Source organism: Miniopterus natalensis, chromosome 2 (assembly GCF_054644295.1).
Source record: "Miniopterus natalensis isolate mMinNat1 chromosome 2, mMinNat1.hap1, whole genome shotgun sequence".
Lineage (NCBI taxonomy): Eukaryota > Metazoa > Chordata > Mammalia > Chiroptera > Miniopteridae > Miniopterus > Miniopterus natalensis.
In genome coordinates, this window is record NC_142082.1 from 102111519 (window position 1) to 102132712 (window position 21194).

Here is a 21194-nt window from a genome sequence, read left to right on the forward strand (position 1 = left end):
TATGATTTATTTTAGTACTTTAATGAGCAGACTAGGATAAATCAAATTCTACTCAATTGAGGAACAGAAATTACATTCCATCCATCCAGATAAGGGTTAAGGGTCCCTCATTTCATCAACAACCAATGCCCGCAAAACAAGCATAATCGTTAAAAAAGAGAGAAGAAAAGGAATTCAAAATTTACCAGAAATAATTTAAGACTGACACCAGAATTGGGGGTTTGGCAGGGCCAACAAGCACCAAAATATAATATATGAAAGCCAACACTTCAGAAATGTGAATGCTAATTGGACTTACAAAATAATATGAATCTAATGCTTGGCTGGTTTTATACAAAGCCCATTGAAAGTGTCATACTATTCATTAAGATTCTTTCAGACATTCCTGATAGAAACGGAAAACTACACGTATTTTCAAGCTACATTATGCTACAGCACTTCTGAGGGAAAAAAGCCATGAAAGCCAATTTCTGGACACATTCATATTAATAAGTGTTCCCTACTACTCTTCTAAAAGGAAAGTTTAAGAGGTTATTTTTAAATGAAATCTTATGTATTAGAAAAGCAAAAATACAATAAGAAGTTACAGGAAAAGCAGGCATCTCCAATTTTCAGCATCTAAGGTTTCAAAAATGCAGCCTTCTAGAAATCATCTATTTTTCAGCATGACTCAGTTTCATTTTTTCTGGACTCATTCATTCCTTTCCTTTGCTAATTCGCTCACTTTTCATGCCCATGCATCATCGGTATTCACACTAACTGTTAGGAATGTCGTCTCCTATCTGCAGAACAACCTGAAATATAAATATCTCCTCAGTAAGAGAGAAGTACTTTCAGCCTTATCTCCTATCCTTGGCACTTTGATGTAACATCTGTCTGGAACCAGGTTATTCACCTACATACTCAATGGAACATTAAAATAATTGAATTTTATTTATCTACCATCCAAAATTACTCAATAAAAGATAAACAAAAAAATATTATAATTAAATAATTTGCTTATAACGAATCACCATCATACTTCCCCTTCTCTAGATTGGATCTGTTATTTACTTTTGTATTTTAATCTAGTTTCGCTCTTACTGTTTTACAGAGACTAAATATTAGTTTAACATTCACACAGCACCCCGCCTAGTCCTGGCGGGGTGGCTCAGGTGGCTGGAGAGTCATTTCATACATCAAAAGGTTGCGGCTTCGATTCCTAGTTAGGGCAAGTACAGAAGGTGGCCGACTGATCTCTCACATCACATCTCTCACATCTCACTTGACTTGGGATGGTGAACAAACAATCTAGTATACAGATGATGTATTGTAGAATTGTGTACCTGAAACCTGTATAATTTTGTTAACCAGTGTCACCCCAATATATTCAATAAAAAGGGGGGAAAAACAAAGTCACTGTTTTTCTACTTAAGAAAAATCATCAAAAATGAAATTAAGATTCCCCAAATGATTCTTTTGTGCAAATTTGGGAATTACTGAGTTATAACTTTTGCAAGACAGCAAAAACAGAAGGTGCATAAGAACATGATACCCCACCATTCCAAACTATCAGTATGACTTTAGCTGTACGCCATAAATTCGATATACAACATTTTTATATTAACTCTACTCAAACTATTTCCTCAAGTTTTCAAATTCCCATTGTAATATATCTTCTGTGACCCATGGGTTATTCAGAAAAGATCTGCTAGTTTCATTTTGCTATTGATTTTAGTTTAATTTAGAGAACACTATTCTGTTTGATTTCAATCCTGTGAAATATACTGAGACTTGCCTTTGCACCAGAAGCTGACAACTTGGGTGAATGTCAAGCAACATTGGTAAAAAAATGTGTATTCTGTGGTTAGGGGCAATGTTTAGACAGGCAAAGCAAGTTTATTAAAAATCTTCAATATCGTTACTAAATTTTGTTCCGTCAGTTACAAAGATGGTGTAAAACAAAAACTCCTTCTATGATTATGAATGTAGCTATTCCTTTTAAAGCCTGTATTATAATCACTAAAATTTGTTTGGGATGATTTAGACACTATTATAGAGAACAAAAATGTGAATAACCCGGCTGGGTGTGGCTCAGCGGTTGAGAATCGACCTAGGATCCAGATGATCCAGGTTCAATTCCCAGTCAGGGCACTTGCCCGGGTTGCGGGCTCAATCCCCAGTTGGGGGCGTGCAGGAGGCAGCCGATCAATGACTCGCTCATCACTGATGTTTCTCTCTCTCCCTTTCCTTTCCTCTCTCTGAAATCAATAAAGATATATTAAAAAGAAAGAAATGTGAGTAACCAATAAAACACTCTCTACACTAACAAAAATGGCAGCTAATTATTATCCAAAATGGCTTAATATCACCTCAAAAATAAAAATAATTTTATAAACATCCTCCAAACTCTAACCAGATCATATCCAGTAATTCCAGACAGCAGATCAATTTGCTTAATTCCTCAGAGGTACATTTTACAACTAATTCACGCTGCTGGGCTTGTGGGAAAAGTCAGCAATGCTCTGCAATATATTCTATGGACAAATTACTGAGACTTTTCTTCAGCCGTATGGTATTTATTTGTCCAGACCGAAGCTGCCTTGGCCCACCTCTCTGGCAAGAATGGCAGACATCACCGCCACCCCTTCAGTGCCCACTGCACTGTATCCCTCTGGGCCTTGATGCTGTCTTAGAACCATTCTCCCACAGTGCTCCCGAGAGCACTCATTATGACCTGAAACCCACTGCACCTCTGCTCTGTAGTAGAATCTTTGAAGATCTGGCTGAGTGTCTGTTTACATGGTCCTTCTAAGAACCCCAGAGCTCAGGTATACAATAGCCAGATATAGATTAGCATCCTCCATTTTCTCAGGTCAGGCTCATCTGCCAGTTTGCATCAAGCATCCTCCTGTGCAATCCCAAGGCACTTTTTGCTTTTCCACTGGTCACTGTACACCACAGTGATCTTTTCACTTCTTGTGCTCAGCGAATACACTGTCAGCCCCTCCAAGGCAGGAACCATTTAATTGATCTTGGTATCCTCAGCATCTGGCACTGCCAAGCATGTAGACACATGCTCCTTCCACTCTTGATCCCTCCAATCTGTTCTCTATACAGCACTCCTGTTGATCCTTTTAAAATCTAAGTCAAAGGATACATCATTTCTCTGCTCAAAACATTACAATGGCTTTCCATCTCAAAATAAAATGCAAAGTGCCACCACAGTCTATGGGACCCCACATGATCTGGCCCTTTATTTCCTCTATGACCATACATACCCCACTTACTCACACTGCCCTCCTTATACCTCAAGGGCCTTTGCACTTGCTATTCCTTCCCCCATAAAGGCACTTTCCCAAAATATTTGCCTGACTGGCTCACTCCTTCATCTTCATTCACACCTCAACTCAAATGTCACCTCAGGAACACCTTCCCTGACCACATTGTCAAAAACAGCAGTTCCTGGCACTCTCTTCCCTTGCTGGCTTTTCTTTTTTTATAGCCATTACTATGACATATATTAATGTTTATTTATTATCTTTCTCTCCCACTAGAATGTAATCTCCAGAAGAAAAGACAGAAATTCATCCTCTAAAACACAGCTGAGGATGGAGGCCGCAGCAGCAGCTGCCCAGAAGAGGGGGAGACTCTGGAGCAGGGGTCAGAGACCAGGGCCCCCACCGAGGTTTGGAAATGAATGAAGAAATGGCAGAGGCTGAAGGTTGCAGACATGTATTTTTCGAGGCAGAGTGATGAGGAAATCTAGAGATGGCAGTGGAACTGGTGGGAACAAAGGCAGGTCTGCTGGCCTCTGCCCATTGCATCTACGAGCAGCACCACACTCTGTCGGGTGCTCTCCCAAAGTTTCTATCATAGCCTTGCTCTGGGTCCTCTGAAGGAATATTTGCTGTGAAGGGTCAGGTAATAACTATTTTAAACTTTGCAGGTTAGACAGTCCTGCCCCAACCATTTAACTCTACTCAACTCTGCCTTGTAGCAGGAAGGCAGCCACAGACAATAATGAACAAATGGGCATTCTGGGTTCCAACACCATTTTCTACACAAAATCAGGCAAAAGGCAAGATGTGGCCCACAGGCTGTAGTTCACCAGCCCTTGTTCTAGAACAAGCTTGGCATATAGTACATCGACTGAATTAATCAATCATGTCTTTGTTCCTTTAAAGGTCTCAAAGCTACCTTTAATTGACAACATAAAATACCAGCACTCCAAGCTCATGAGAAAAGATAATGTCAAACTAGCCAGCTTCTATACATCTTTTACCAAAAAATCCATTTGATATTATATTCCTGAACAGCTGTTTGAAGGATATGCAATTCTTGCCATAAGAAAGTATATAAACCATGTTAGTCTGGCCCTGTGCAGAAATTTTTTTAGGTGTACTTAACTTCATGTAAGCACATTACAATAATCAAACTCATAAGAGCCACTGCTCTAGGTGCTATATAATAATGCTACTGAGCATGTCACCCACTATATAACCTATATGAAGGCCCACGTGTGAAGTCAGGGAACACATTAAAAAAAAAAAATTAGCCCAGCCAGGCGTGGCTCAGCGGTTAAGCGTTGACCTAGGATCCAGGCGATCAGGGTTCGATTCCCAGTCAGGGCACATGCCCGGGTTGCGGGCTGCAGCCAGTCAATGACTCTCTAATCATTGATGTATCTATCTCTCTCTCTCCCTCTCCTTTCCTCTCTCTGAAATCAATAAAGATATATTTTTTAAAAAAGAGAAAAAAAAGAAATTAGTGTGTTTGTTATGGATGGTGAAAACTCCAGTGCAGAGCTAAGGATGTTTCCCTTTCATTTTGACCATCAGGATGCTCAGCCAAGTTCCTATCAGCCTGTGGCAGATTGGTTATGTAACCATTATCCATCCAAGTGCTCTTCTCCAGGGGTCACAGCTAGACTACATTTTTTAGCCTAAACTAAGTTAAATGAGATCATTTCTGAGTCAGGCCAGGGGACTCACATAAAGCCACTTGCCAGGTCACCTAGGCAGGTTCCCCCTTCCTACTGAAGGCTGAGTCACAAGGTAAAAGCCTAACTACCTGAATGGCCCTGTGGAAGACCACCCCACGAAAACCCCAACACTCAACTTCAATAGGGATGAGAAACAGAGGTTTCTTGTGCTAAGTCACTGAAATCTTGCATTTAATAAAGTTAGCCCACTACATGTAGAACACTGGTCTGGAAGGCTTGAGCATCATTGAAAGTATAGCTTTTATTCTTTTAATTCCTGCTCTCCATATAATTTTGATTCTCATTGTTTATATTCAGCTTTATTATTATGAGTATTTCCATAAACTAATTCAAATCTTTATTTAATGGGGGACAAGAGAGACAAGCCTTCACTGTATATGTTCAATAAAAGCATAAGCAACTTAAACAATAAAAATTTGGATAAAGTACTTATTCCATCTATTCAAAACTATTTGTAACTTTCACTGATACACAGTTGATCTAAGTTATATCAGTGTCCAAAAGAGAAATAACCAGCCTGAGTAAATATTAAAATGTAAGGCAATAGCCCGGCCGGGCATGGCTTAGCAGTTGAGCGTCAACCTAGGATACAGGCAATCGGGGTTCGATTCCCGGTCAGGGCACATGCCCGGGTTGTGGGCTCGATCAATGCCTCTCTCATCATTGATGTTTCTCTCTCTCTCCCTCTCCTTTCCTCTCTCTGAAATTAATAAAGATATATTTAAAAAAAAAAGTAAGGCAATATATTCCATCTCAGTGATATGTGACAATCATTAGAAACCAAATAGCCTAAGAAATTAAGCCACAAACTTCCAAATTCCTGTCTAATAAGAATAAGTAACCATAAATGTAGCTTAAAAGAAAAATTCTGTTCTAAACCCTTTCATGCCTAATCCTTATACAATGTTTTCAAATGTCCTCCTGAGGTTTTGTTGTTTCCATAATTTTTTATTTTTTGGAAGAGTTAAGTATAGAGGGAACTGGACGTGTCAGAAATGGAAGAAGTGTTTAATTAGCCTATGTAACACAATAGACAAACAGCACAGAAACTATGAAAATTTTAATTATGGCTCAGGCTCAGGTACGAGCTTCATTATCACTGATAAGTCTTGTAACCACGCAAAATTATAATGCCAACTTTTAAAAAAGAGTAACATTTTGATAATCTTCCTCCCTGGGAAACTGCAGTGTGAGTCACATTTTAGTAAAGCCTTTGGGAACGATGGTGTTTTCAGTGTGCAATTCAAGTCTGAAGCAGTGACTGGGGAGTTCGGGCGTTTCTGTGTATTTCTGGGTTTTAAATCAAAATCCAGGATAATTAATTCCAAAATATGTACAAAAATGGGAGGCAAATAATATGGAAAACAAAGAACCAAGATATGCTTTAAATTCTATAGGGTTGGTCACAGAATAAAATGTGTTTTTCTATTTCTGTTGAAAATGGACAAGTATCCTATATTGGAAAATTACAATTCCTCCCAAATAAATTAAGATCTTACTTTGAAGAATAGAAAATAAGTATGTTCCTCCTCATTCTCAGTTAGCTATACAGCAGCCTGTCTCAGAAGAGACAACATAAACATAAGTCGCTCCCTCCCTCTCCACCTTGTGACCTTTCTTGTTACTGTCACCCATCAGATTGGACCAGATACTTTTCCCCCGTGTTTAGACACTGCTCCTTCCGTGTACCACAGGGAGCAACTTAAATCCATGAGCCTCTCCATAAGCATCAATTCTAAACTGAGTAAAGAATATGGGTCAGCAAAGAGTTACAAAGCCAATCCAGAGCTGAAACCTGCCTAGGTAACATCCTAACACCTGACTACATAACAAAACAGGCAAAAAAACAAACAAATGTGTCGCATGCGTATTTGGGGAGCTGAAAAAATAACTGGTATTAGCAGGGTGAAATGACTTAGGCCGTTTTCTAAATTACGTAGTAGTGACGGCGTTAGGCTTATTGTATGTTCATGACGCAATACATATGACACATTCAGTCAATGAAAAAGTATTTGTTGAGGATCTACTATGTGCAAAGAACATACCCATTTCATCCACTTAACTGATAAAATATAGCCACATGGATTCCAGGGCACAATCACACCCTACTTTTATATTAAAATATAATTTCGCTGAACTGTTCATGTGCACAAAATGGATAACAGCACTCAATGAGATGATGCTATGAGCTGAACTAAAATGGCACTGCTGTAGCACGGTAATAAAATCTTCAGCATGCACTGAGCACAACCTTTAAAAATCCAATAGGGCTTTCAATTGCTAGAAAAAGGAAGTACTCAAGACCAACTGAAAAGAAATACAAAGTAAAAACTAAAAGAAAGAAAAAAGTTAAAATCCATAAAACACCAAAAAAGTTCAAGAACATTATAAACAACAGATACTTTTAGGTCAATTTCAAGACCACTGGCTCCAACAGGTCAGATGGCATGCTAAAAACAGGCCTAAGGGAAAATTTCACAAGCAAAAAATTGAGAAATGATCCCAGGTGCCAAGCTCAGAGTCAAGGCCTAGAAGCTCTAGTAGACCTGAAAGATGAGAAAATGTCCTGGATATTTGGGATGTTTAAAAGTAAAAAAAAAAAAAAAGTCAACAAAAGAAAAGAATTCACCTCAAAGAAAAGAGGCACAGGTCCAGGGAAAAAGAACCAGAACAGGGCTGGCTCCAGAGATCAAGAGTGAAATCTGAGTGTGGAAAAATATTCTAATCTAAGGACACCTATTAAGATAGGACAGGCTCTGATTTTTAAAAAACAAACTGACCTGAGGTGAGTAGCGGAGAGGAGAACAAAGAACAGGACAGCCAGAGAGGACAGTCACATACAGATACCACCTCCAGAGGACACTAGGACCTAGAAAAAGGCAAGGCACGCCCACAGGACCTCACTCTCAGAAGGACCAACCAGTCCTAAGAAAAGCATGCCCTAAAAAAGGAAGGAAATAAGCGTCTTTAAAAATAATTTTTAATAAATAAATAAGTCACTATCCAAAAAAAATTCACTCTGTACCAACCTGATGTCCCTCTCCACTGAAATATTCAAAAACCAAGTTTTAGAAAGAACTGCCTACTCTGGCTGGCCACACACACACACACTCTGCAGTACACTCTGCATTCACTCTTTAATCCACAGCAATAAGGCTCCCTTAAAACTCTTCTTACCAAAATCAGTAATTATATTCTAGGGCTAAATCCAATGGAAACTCTGAAACCACTATCCAACCAGGTCTCTCTCAAGCACCCTCTCCCTCTGGATTCTTTAACATGCTCAAATCTCTCCATTAAAAAAAAAAAGGTTCCCCTTTACCCAACCTCCTACAGCACCACCACACTTCTTGAGTTGTCCACACACGCAATGGCTCCACTTCCTGGCTTCCACTTACTATTAAACTCTCTTACAAACTGGTCATCTCCGTCTTGTCCCCATCGCTGTGTTGTCACTGCCGTCACCTATATGACTAACGACCCCCTGACTGTTAACATCCCTCCTTACTGAGGTTCTCCTGGACCATGGCTCGAAAGACATCATTCATGCCCCCCAGGCCCCATCCTTCTCAGTCTCAATATAGGAACCTACTGTCCTCCCTATCTTTCAAACACAAGAGTTCCTCAGATCACATTCTACATCACTCCTTTTCTCATTTACATGCTCCTAGAATAATCTCATCTACCCCAACAGCCTCCATTGACAAACACAGGCAAAAGCAGAGATTTCTAGAGTCTTCCTGTCCACTGCGCCCTTAGTGTCTCAAGGCAAAAGAAATGGCTACTGAGTAACAGAATCATTAGGTAAGTTCAAGTAACTTAAGTATTTATGTCCTAACAATTTAGTACCCATGTGGGGAAAAAGCACACTTCAAATGAGAGAAAAATGAGCATTTTAATTTCATTTTTAATAAACTACAAGTATTTACTAAAGGTATATGTACACGTATTGAGCACCTCACAATTTCTCAGACTGAATGTCGCCTTCATTTCCTGTTCCACACTGATTTCCATACATGGAACAGGAACCACTGAAAACCTAGCATTACAAAGATGACATCATCAAAAGGAACATAGTACAACCTATTGGAGAAATTGCTAACTACTCTGAACTAGTAGTTTACACGGGGTTGGACAGATGTTACACAGTGCTGGGTTTCCTTCAACAATTTAATATTTTGCATTCCCCCTCTGAGTTCACTGTAGCACCTCAGCAAAGAATTTAGGAACTATGGTGCTAAGAACTCTCAAATGTGTCCCCAGTCCAGACGTCTCCTGATATCCAGATCCCTAATGTAGCCAACTGAACACTATGTCCACAGGCACCTTAAACCAGTCATCTTTCCCCCCAAATGGCTGCTATTCCCCATCCTGCTCACTAAGGACGGCACCATCACCCCCCTCAACCGTCCAACGAGAACTCAGTACTTCCCTGAGCTGTCCTCCCTCAACTCCCCCAACACACACACACACAAACACACACACACACACACACTCTCTCTCTCTCTCTCTCTCTCTCTCTCACAACAAACAACAAAGTCGGAGCAATTCTAACTCAAGTGTCCCTCCTTCCAGTCTTGCCCCTTCCACCCACTGTCCAAGAAGAGCAATTTGATTATTTCCTCTCTGGCTGAGAATTAGTCAACTGTTTCCTACTGCTCACTGAGGGGTCCTTGTAATAATCACAAGCCCCACATGGCATGGCCCCTAGATACTGCTCCTGTGTCATTCCTGCCACTTCCCTGCCCTTGCACTCTATCACACTGCCAAACTACACTTTGTTTTCAGTTGTTCCAATGTACCGTGTCCTCTGAACAAGCCTTTGTACACTCTCTTCTCTACCCAGGCTCTGACCAATTCCTTCTCTCATACTTTTCTGGGAAGCTTTTTTAATCTCTCTGAATACACTTGGGTCCCTACACTTGGGTTTGGAGTCATCCTCTAAGCTCCTGTGGCTGGCCCCTTGCAGAGCACTTAGCATACACTGCTTTGTAGCCAATGGTTAAATCTGTCCAAGAACAGAGCTAAGCAGTAAGCTCATCTGGTGCTGACAGAGGTGTCAGCCTTGTTTATCTCTGAATCCCCAGAACATATGATGAACTCTGAAGTTTCCTAAATGAACAAAGCAAGTACATGAATGGATTAGGTCATTCAGGTGATGCTCCCATGCCCCTCACTGCTTACTGACTCTACCACAGCTCTCACTCCACTACACAAAAATTGTGTGTCTCAGTAGATTATGAACATCTTAAAAGCTCTCACCTCTTGTTTCTGCAACCCCAGTATTAAAATAGTGCCTGGTACTTAGCAGAAATTCACTAAATAGTTTCTGAATAAAAAGGGTTACCAAAAATTTCTGGAAGGCTACACTCACAGTATTATGTGGCTACCTCTGAAGAAAGAAAGAAAACTAGGATGGCAATAAGAAGAGGAAAAGGGAACTGAAACTCTCTACTCCATGTATCACAAGTGATATTCAACTTATTTTACGATATGCATTACTCATTTATGTATTATTGGCATACAATATTTCTATATTACCAGAGTAAAATAAAGTCATGGGTAAAAACAAAACAAAACAAAACAAAACACCCTGAAGAATGCATGGGCTGGAAGCAGCATTTGGTTCTAAACGCCCAAGAGCATGTCCCAAGTAAACATGACCTTAAAGAGGAATACAGGTATGAAGAAAAAAAGACTGAAAGAGAAGCTGAGCATTTAAGTAAAGGTCTGTACAGTATGTGGAGTGACTCCCAAGAAAATATAAGGAATGATGACAGCATATGAGGGGAAAACAATCTGAAGATTCTTCAAAGATAGTTGTCAGAACTCTAAAAGTAGACCACTAGTACTGGCCCACTAGTACAGAAAATTATTCCAATACTTAGGACAATTGTTTTAATCAAAACAATTGAATAACCAAAAGGATATTTGCCACATGCAGGTTCCCACAGTTAAAGTATGTCTACAAAGGCACACTGAGAATATAGGGGGGCTACAATGTTGGCAAGGCCACTTAGCAAAGTGTGTTCCACCTTTATTTTCAGAATTATAAAAAATAGCGTAGCACATCACTGACTATTAGGTCACAAGTTTTAAGCGAACAGATAAAACAGTGCTATAAGGCAACTTCATGTCAGCAACTGGAAGTGCAAGAACAATTTTTATATGTATATAGTTCTAGAATAAGCTTCTTTTCACTGTTTAACAGTGCATACAGGTCAGAGAGTAAATACATAGTCAATCAAACTTTCCATCCTAGTGAGCTTTCAACATCTGAAAAGACACAATTCTCGTGGATATAAATTAAGATCTTAAAAAATGAAGAAAAATGAGTACTACACAGACACTACTGGAAAGGAGACCAGACACAATAAGAACTGCCTATGGGAAAGGTCAAACCCAGCTTTCTTTTTGTTTAACCTCTCAAGCAGATAAAAGAGCTAGCTTTAAAGAATCACTGCACTGTTTCACAGCTAGAAAGGAAAGTTGAGTAAAGCATTTACAAAAGAAGCAACTGACTTTGAATAGAATTTGCCCAGGAGGGAACAGAAAAATAAGTCAATTATAACACTCTGAACTTAGTTTTGATAAAGAAGCAGACATTTTAAGTTTTAGACAAACCTAATTTTTAAGATGCAAAATATTTCAAATGGCTAGCTCCTTCCCCTTAAAAATGTGGATTCCGAATCTAACATTAACATTTCATACCCCATTATGCATTTGGTTGGGATAGCTTCAAAGCAAAAACTGGCCTTTTGAATTCTCGGTTTTCTAAAATCTCTGAATTACTGCTTTCAGTGACTGCGATTTTTAAATTAATCTCCAGGTGAGAAAGAATCCCTATTCCTCCCAATGACATGTAAGAAAATAAGATGTTCTATTCATCCTTAAGCCCATCGCTTAGTTTCTTAATAATTTAAAAACTCTGCTATTCACCAGGGAACTCTGGCAGAGAGGCTACACCAACAAGAAATCGCCATTGCCCGTAAGTACCACAGACAGAGAGGAAAGGTTTCCAGTAGCTGAATCTCCGCCGCGGAGGAGGCGTGAAAGCCAGGCGCCGCGGCCCCCGCCGGCGCGCAGCCAGTCTCCGGGGACGATCCCTGCAGGCGGAGCCGCTCCCCGGAGCGCAGCCCGCCCCCAGCCCAGCCGCGCGCCCCTCGCCGGTGCCCGAGCCCGGTGGAGAGGCCGGGAGCCTCGCGGGCCCGCCGCCCCAAAGGGGCACCGGGCGCGGGAAGGGGGACGGAGAGGCTTGAGAGGACCTGACCCCGGGGCGGAGGGCACGCGGGGCTGTGCCACTTGCGGGCGAGCGCGAGGGAGAGCGGAACTGGGAGACATGTGAAGGTCCCGGACGCGGGGCAGCCTCGGGCGTCATGCGTGGAGCGTAAGCGGAGGCCTGGGCGCCACCTGCAGCCGGGCAGCGCGCACCGGGCAGCACCAGGGCCAGAGGGCCGGGGGGCGGCGCGGGTGAGGACGGTCGCTGGGCCGGGCCGGGCCCCGCCGCGACGGCGGGAAGCCGCGGTCGGCGCAGGAGCCGAGGAGAAGGATGCAGCCGGACTGCCGGGCGCGGCGCGGCGCTAAGCCGCGGCCCGCAGTGGGCCCCGCCGCCCGCCCGAGCGCGCCCGGCGCGCTGCACCAACTTCACTTGACCGTGGGTCTGCGGGGTCCGGCCCGCGTCCGCCCTCTCCCGGGGCAGCGGCGCGGTCCGGAGTCGAGCAGGAGAGGGGCCAGGGCCCGCTAGCTTGGCCGGCCGGAGTCCGCACTCACCAGTCCGCGGTGCCGCCGCCGGCGCCCGGGCTGCACGCCGAGCTCCATGGTCCGGCCGCCCCGCGGCTGCCGGCGCCCCCGTGCCGCAGCACACCGCACGCCGCGGCGCCAGCGACGCCGCCTCCGGCCCGGCCACGACCGCGGCCACGCCCCCTCTCGGCGGGGGGCCCGGCCGGATCCAGCGCGGAGCCCAGCGCGGGCTCCGCCAACCGAGGCCCGCTGGCCGGGCCGCTTCTCCAGGATTGGCGAGCGCCTCGGCCAATGGGGCAACGGCAGGGCGCGGAGCGCCGGCGCGGGGCGGGGGATTGCGGGAAGGTGGCTGTCCCTGCGCCCTCCGCCCGGCGCGGGACGGGGCTTCGGCGGCGTCCTCTCGGCAGGGGGGCGGTAGGGCCACTTTGGGCCGAGTGCTGTGTAGGGTTTTGTGTCGCCTCTGTTGACGACGTACCGCCGCCCTGCAGCCCCTGGAGTTTCCGCCCGCACCCTAACCTTGCTGGGTTGTGAGGTCTCGGGAAACAGCTCTCTCACCCCGCGTGTTGTCAGGCAGCCCTGAGAGCGTCAGAGCGCTGCCATCGGCTGGGTTTATGCCCTTCTCAAGTCTGTTAACATTATGCCCTCGAGACCGTCTCATCTCCGTCTACATATTCTTCCCTTTTAATTCATACTATCTCCAATCTCCCTCCACCCGGGAGGTGAGAAGATCCACAATATCTATTAAAATAGGATGTCACTGAAACTACCAACCCAACTCCGTGGCAATGGAACCTAGCCAGGTGATATCTGATGGCTCGGAAATTTAAGAAAAGGAAGGAAGGAGGGGAGGGGACGGGAGGGGACGGGAGGGGATGGACGGGAGGGGACGGAGGGGAGGGAACGGGAGGGGACGGGAGGGGACGGGAGGGGAAAGGAAAACAGAAGCCACGTATGTTCTCTTAGGTCCTGAGGAAAAGGAGTTTCAAGGCATCAAATAGAAATGTTATTTTTGTTTTACTTGCATGTCTGTATTTTTTTGTTTTACAAATAAGGTCACTACATTGAAAAACTTATAGGAATAAAGCTCTGATTCCAATAAAGAGTCCAAGAAAAACGAATTCAGGTTGTTTTCCCCTTGTCTTGACAGACCTGTGGTAACTATTCACATCCAGTTAGTAACATAGTAACAGCTAGGAAAAAAGAATAGCAATTCATAACAATTTTAGCAAAGTTGGCAGCACCAGAAACGCAGAAGAAAAGTCATGCACCCCCTTTTCTTGATAGAGAGAAGGGCGAAGGAGAGAGAAACATCGAGGTGAGATAGAAACATCAATTGGTTGCCTCCTACATGCCCCTTACCAGGGATGAGGCTGAACCCAAACCCCACCCCCCATGTGCCCTGACCAGGAATCGAACCTGAACTTTTCAGTGCATGGGACATGCCCAACCAACTGAGCCACCCCGGCCAGGGCCATGCACGACTCTTTTTGTGTAATGTATTTACTCATGTTCCTTCCAAAGGAAGAATTTTAAAAGTTGTTTTAAGATGACATGTACTTAGTTTCCATATCATGTCAATATGAAATATACTAGTAATTAACAAGGTAAACAGGATCTTAGTGAATAATTACAGTGCTCTGTATTTGAAATATTGATACTGGAATGATGAATTTCTGCTGAATTGGCATGCAAATTAAAATTACTTGCCTTCATTTTGTCTTCACTTACCCAAGGGAATCGCTTCCATGTCTATATTTAGGTCATTGATTTAGAACTCAAAAATATGAAGGTATAGGATACCCAGAGTGTGTTTTCAGGGTTGCTAATCACATTTCCCTTCCTCCTCCCTTATTCAGTGACCCCACCTTATATGAACTGCTGCTACATTTAGTTCACTCACTATTGGCCCTTAATCCTACTGTCCTGAATTGTTCTATATAGCTAAGTCTTATCTCTAATTAGATGGTAAGGTCCTTGAAGGTAATGTCCTTATATTTCTCTTTTCTCCCCCCATAATGCCTGGTACAGTGCAGAATGTGTAGTAAATATAAGTCTATCCTTAGTACTATGTCGATAATATAAAAATTTTCAAATACAGTACTTCTGTGAACCAGTAGTCCTTTAAATAAAAGTTACTCAGAGTAGTCTTGTTAGGGGGCTAGTGCCTCACACTTAACAGTGCTTTAAAAATGTTGCCAAATCAGGGAGTGAATTGATTGTCTGTAACAGAAACTTGACTGAAATGCTTACCAAATAGGGGGTGTTTCGTATCAAAAAACAAGAAATCTGGAGACAGCCCAGGAGCTTCTGCAATATCTCCCTGGTGTCATTGTGTCTCAGGCTCCTTCTAGTTATTGGCTCCACTGTCCTTGACCTGTGACGTTGTCTTCCTCCTCACAAGATGGCTGTTCCCCTTCTGGCCATTGTGTAACATTCTGGAAAATAGTAGGGTGATGGGTAAAGAGCAAAAGATCAAAGAGGTACATGTCAACTGAGCCTTCCCCTGTAACAGTTTTTCTGGGAAGCCCCAACCATCACCTTCTGCTTGCTTTTTATTGGGTAGGCCCTATCACACTGACCACCCCTAAATGCAAGGGAGCCTGGGATACCAAGTGTTCTAAGCTGCAGACCTAGTCTGCAACAATGTCAGGATTCTATCAGCAAGAGTGAATGGGAATGCAGTTTCTGCCATAGTTGCTGAATAAATGAATACATGAACCCTTCTGTTTATTCATAAGATGAGCCATTTTTTTAAAAAGCCATTCAAATCTCAGTAAGAAAAGCGACCCAGTTTAAAATGAGCAAAAGATCTGCAGAGACACCTCACCAAAGTAGAGATGGCAAAATACAGATGGAAAATAAACATATGTCAGAGAATTACAAATGAAAACAACAATGAAATATCACAACATACCTTCTAGAATGGCTAAAGTCCAAAAAAATAATAATACCAAATGCTGTCAAGGATGTGGAGCAAATGCTCATTCAGTGCTGGTGAGAATGCAAAATGGTACAGCCACTTTGGAAAAGAGGGGCAGCTATTCACAAAGCTAAGCATAGTCTTACCAAATAATCTAGCCATCACTCTCCTTGGTATTTACCAAAATGAGGTGAAAACTTATGTCCATACAAAAACCTATACCCAAATGTTTGTTTATAATCATCAAACACTAGAAGCAACCAAGATGTCCTGTAGTAGGTTAATGGGTAAACAAACTGGTGCATCCAGACAATGGGATTTTATTCAATGATAAAAAGAAATGAGCTATCAGGCCATGAAAAGACATAGCGGAACTTGAAATCAGCATACTGCTAAGTGAGAGAAGCCAATAGAAAAAGGTTTCATACTGTATGATTCCAACTATATGACATTCTGGAAAAGGCAAAAGTGTGGAGGCATTAAAAAAGATCAGTGGTTGCTAGGGGTTAGGGGCAGGGAGGGGTGAGTAGGCAGAGCACAGAGAATTTTTAGGGCAGTGAAACTGTTTTGTATGATATTGTAATGGTGGACACCTGTCATTATATATTTGTTAAAATCGATAAACTGTAAAACACAAAAATAAACCTTAATGTAAACTGCAGACTTTCGTTAATAAAAATGTATCAATATTGGTTTATTAATTGTAACCACAATAATGTAAGATGTTAATAATAGGAGAAACTGTGTGAAGGGTGGAGGGGTAGGAGTGGGAGGAGTATATGGTACTCTATGTACTATCTGCTCAATTTTTCTATAAATCTAAAACTGTACTATAAAATAAAATCTGTTAATCATTAAAAACAATAGGAACTAAGTTAACACAACAAAGTTAACATAACAGAGGGGAAAAATTTTGGAGGAATCAACTTTGTTTTATTTATGGGCCTTTAATGCATTCATGGACAAATTCTATTGCCCTTCAACTATTGCTAAATCTTAAAAAGTTCTTCATCGTCCTGGCTAGTGTGTGGCTGGTGTGGCTCCCTTGGAGTGTTGGCCCATGCACCGAAGGGCCTCGGGTTTGATTCCTGGGCAGGTTTGGGGTTCCATCCCCAGTAAGGGCGCATATGGGGAGGCAGCCGATGGATGTTTCTCTCTCACATTGATGTTTCACTCCCTCTCCCTTCCTCTCTCTCTCAGATCAATTTTTTAAAAATCAAAAAAAGAAACATATCCTCTGGTAAAGAATTTTTTTTAAAAGGTTCATCACATTTTTTTTTTTAGTTTGGGGGGGTTTCCCCTAATTTTTTATATTGAAAATTTTCAAATGTAAAGAAAAGTTGGAGGACTGGTACAATGGGTACCTATACACCTTCTACCAGAGTCACTGATTGCCCACTGTCCAGTTTGCCTCTTTGTTCTTCATAACAGCCTCTCTCTCTCTCTCTCTCTCTCTCTCTCTCTCTCTCTCATCACAGAGACTAGGTACCTGTAACTTTTCAAAACTTCATTACTAATTTTTTCCCTTTCCTGTAAATATTTGTCCAACCTTATTCCCATGAACTGGTATCATGCTGAAGTAGTAAAATTAAATCTGAGGACAAGGTAGGCAGTGATTTGGCATCATGCTAAAAAGGATTCTGACGCTGTAAGGCAGTCAGTCATTTGTGCTCCATGAAATGATGTGTATGAATGAAGCACATGGTCCTGGACTCACCATTGAGCTGAATGTGTGTTGTCTGGTGTTATTATAACCAAATATGCTGTCAAGCGTATTCCTAATAAGATCTTCGCAACTATAATTTAAAACCACTTTAAATGTGCCATTTTTTATTCCCTTTATCCTTGCCTGGTCAAAACCTTGGATAAATTCCCAAAATTAAAATGCAGGCAGTTTTAGTATCATCTTTACTTTTGAATCAGATAAATCTGAGAGTGATGACACAGTGACTTTTTCAACACACTTTATAAAGTAGATGCTTGCTCAGTGATTTGCCTAAGTTGTATCATTACTGAGTCATTAGTGGAAAAACAACTGTCATTCTCTTTACTTAATAGCATGTCATCTTACATAAAAGTTACAAACTGTTTTGCATGAGGAAGTGAGTTCCATCTCACTTGAAGCCCAAGAACAAGAGTGTTTGCTAATTAAAAGAATATAATTAGCATATGTAAGAAATAAAATTATAAAAGCATAATAATTGTCATCATTTGTGACATGTTTCTTTGTACTTGTTCTTAGAATGAAGTGAAATAATGACTACAAATACCATTCTCAAGAATTAATGTAGCTTCGTACATAAATCTTTATAAGCAAGCTTCACTAACTATAGCTTCTTACAAAGGAGAGTATCTATTTTATCTTGACACTAGAGTGAAATAAATACACACATCTACATACCACATCTCACAAGAATAAAATCTTCCCCAGAAAAATAAGAAACTTATCTTAAATTGGATTCTGAAGCCAATTATCTCATGAGAGTAGGGCAGTATATTGACATTAACCTTATTTTCAAGTGAGAGAAATGATAGGAAGGTGAAAATAACACATATTGAGAGTTCACTGTTTGTAGTATGCTGTACTTGCTATATTTAATATTCATAATACATATTGGATACATGGTATTATGCGCATTTTCCGGGTAAGGCATAAAGAAATTACATCATCCACACAGGGTTCCTCAGCCTCAGTGATATTTCCAGGGTGTTTCCAGTGAACCAGAAGAGGGTTGAAAGTCAGACACCGCAGCCAGGACTGCTCTCAAGTCTATCCCCTCCCCCGCCTTCTCATCGCCTCTACCCAAGTTGAAGTCCCTGTCATCACCCTCTGTGCTGTGACAATATTTTTAACACATTTCCCTTGGCTTCATTCCCCTTAAGCCTGTCTTCACACTACTTTGTGGGTGACTTTTAAAACAGAGATCTGCTGGCACCTCAGTGCTGCTCAGAAACCTTCAGAGGCTCTCATCGTCCACAGGGCAAGTCAAATAAAGCCCTTAATCATTACCTGGCTCCAGCCGGCTTTCCTAAAGCCTCCTGCCCTACTCACACTCTCCCCATTCGCCTGGCGCTTTCTGTCTGAATACCCAGCCCTCCCTCACCTGGGAGGTTCCCCTTTCTCAACGCTGCTCAGCTGGCCTCCTGGAGCCTTCCTGCAGTTAGTTCTCAGGCCGGCCTCTGCTCTCCTTGCACTCCTTCCCCAGCCTTCCTACCACAGTGATTTCATTGTCCTGCCCCAGATGGGGAATTCCTAGAGGGCAGGGACTATTTTGTATTCATCGGGAATCCCTGGCTCCTAACACATGGTAGGCATACAGTTAATATTTGTTGAATGGATTTTCAAGATATTATAGGAATAACTAATACCCAAGCAACCCAAATAGCACTTAAAGACAGAGAGCTCCAAGGCATCAGGCTTAGAAATCTCTGTGGGGAGCATGTGGAGAACAGGCTTCCATCCCCACAAAGGCCATGAAGCTGAGGGCAATGGCATCCGGAAGACTGAAGGGGTCCAGGTGGCTGCTGCCTGGCAGCCGGTGTTTGCTGCCCACTCCACACTGCCCCGCCCCACAGACACTTGTCACCTTCGGACCTCGTTGGAAACACACAGTCCTGACCTTACTAGTGGGAGATCACCCGGATCTGAAGTTACCTGGCTGATGAATTGTCGCAAGATAAACACAGGCTATAATTAAGCACCATTCGTTGTCTGCTTACTCTGGGCCCCAGAACCTTGGGAGGTGGGTGGGATGGGATACGGAGAGCACTGGCCCTTGAGTTCAGCTGCTCAGGCTTTGTACTCCACATGCCCTGTTTACTTGGGAAAGCGCCGTAAGGTCTCTTGGCCCCCATGTCTTTCATATAAAGTGAGCACAATGGTTGTACAATTGCCAGCGTTCAGGGAATATTATTTGCCCTCCCCCCCCTCTAGACTGCTCTTTTTTTTTCTTTTAATCCTCACCAGAGGATATTTCTTTCAGTGATTTTTTTTTTTTTTTAGAGAGAGTGGAAGGAAGGGAGGTGGGGGGAGAGAGAGAGAAACATCGATGTGAGAGAAACATATCAATTGGTTGCCTTCCATTCATGCCCTGACCAGGGCTGAGAATTGAACCTACAACTGAGGTACTGGCCCTTGACCAGGAATCAAACCCGAGACCCTTTGGTCCACAGGCCGATGCTCTAACCGCTGAGCCAAATCAGCCAGCACCAGACTGCTCTTGTTGATTTATTAGATCCATTCCTTTCACAACCCGAAGGAAATCTGTCTTAAATCAGTATTTTACAAACAATGCAGAAATATTACCTGGAAATTACTGAACCAAAGCTTATGAAGTGAACTCAAGTTCACAGTACATATTTAAACAAATGGTAAATGGGGTACAGGATTACCCTGTGTACAATAAGGAATTTTAAAAAATCAAACCCTGTAGTCTGGTGTTACTGCGGCCCACTACACATGCTAGTCCCATACAGACTCCTCTCTAATTTGTCCATCCCTGTCTGCAGCCTGCGCTGCTTTTACCCCCACATGTATCCTGTTTTCAAATCATTACAAAAATTGAGCAATTGCTCCAAATTCTGTTGTTAAACTACAGGAGCTATATTTTATTGCTTGGGTTAATACTGTTCCTAATTGGCTCCCGAGACAAATGTATACCACGTTCTCGCAATGCGTAGTCTGCAAAGTGACCTGCTGCCATCACCTGATGGCTCTTATCTCTGTGTTGTGCTAAGGCAGAGTTACATAAGCCACCTGGGGTTTGGCAGGAAGCAAACTCCCAGACTCCCAGACTGATGCCACCTGAAGAACTTGCCTTCATGATCGGACCTTCCCCTGGGTGATCAGGGCCTGGGGCTTTTGCTAGTTAACCATTCCAAACCCATTTCTGTGTGGGTTATTTATGCAATGGCTTTTCCTATCAAGTTTACGGTCTTAATGGATTTGGGTGTTTTAAATTTTTATTTTCCTTAGAAAAACCCTTGAAGATGAGATATTTGGCGGATAAGTTGTCTAAGACTCAAGGAAGTTAGATGTCTTGGCTGGAGTCACAGAGGATTTTTATTTAACAATCCTACAAGGTTTCCTGATTGCCTTAGTTTTCAGTCAGTCATTCTGGGTAGAGAGGGCTGTGTTTTATTCATCTTTGTGAGCCCCATGTCACATCCACTAGCCCTCACTACCCGCAAGAGATAATCAAGTTTTCTCAGTTACTACAAAGCTCTAATTATATGCACTAAACATTTCTAAAAGGAGACATAGGTTGCAAGGTGCTCTGGAGGATGCTGAGTAAGTGTAACGTTCCTTCCTGGCCTCAGGAGAACCCCGACAGCACGGAAGGGAATACTTGGGCACCTTTTGAAATACAAAAATTGTAAGTCAAGGAAAAAATGTAGTAGGTTTTAGGAGAGAAGTAAGTGATGAATTAAAACCCACTAGAGTATCATGGAGAAGGGAAATATGTGCATCCACGTGGAAGCCCGGAAGAGGTAACTTTTAAGTTAAACCTTGAAACACAGACGTCATTTGACAAGCAGAGATAGCTGAAG

At 42.6% G+C, this 21194-nt stretch overlaps 1 protein-coding gene across 2 annotated transcripts in view; it reads right to left on the reverse strand.

The window, feature by feature from the left end:
* Positions 1-12846, reverse strand: part of WASF3 (WASP family member 3) — a 116704-nt gene extending 103858 nt beyond the window's left edge. For both annotated transcript variants that reach the window (XM_087814442.1, XM_087814444.1), the window contains exon 1: positions 12755-12846. The gene's annotated coding sequence lies outside the window, so the exon portion shown is untranslated. The remainder of the gene's footprint in view (positions 1-12754) is intronic.
* Between the last annotated feature and the right edge of the window lie 8348 nt (positions 12847-21194).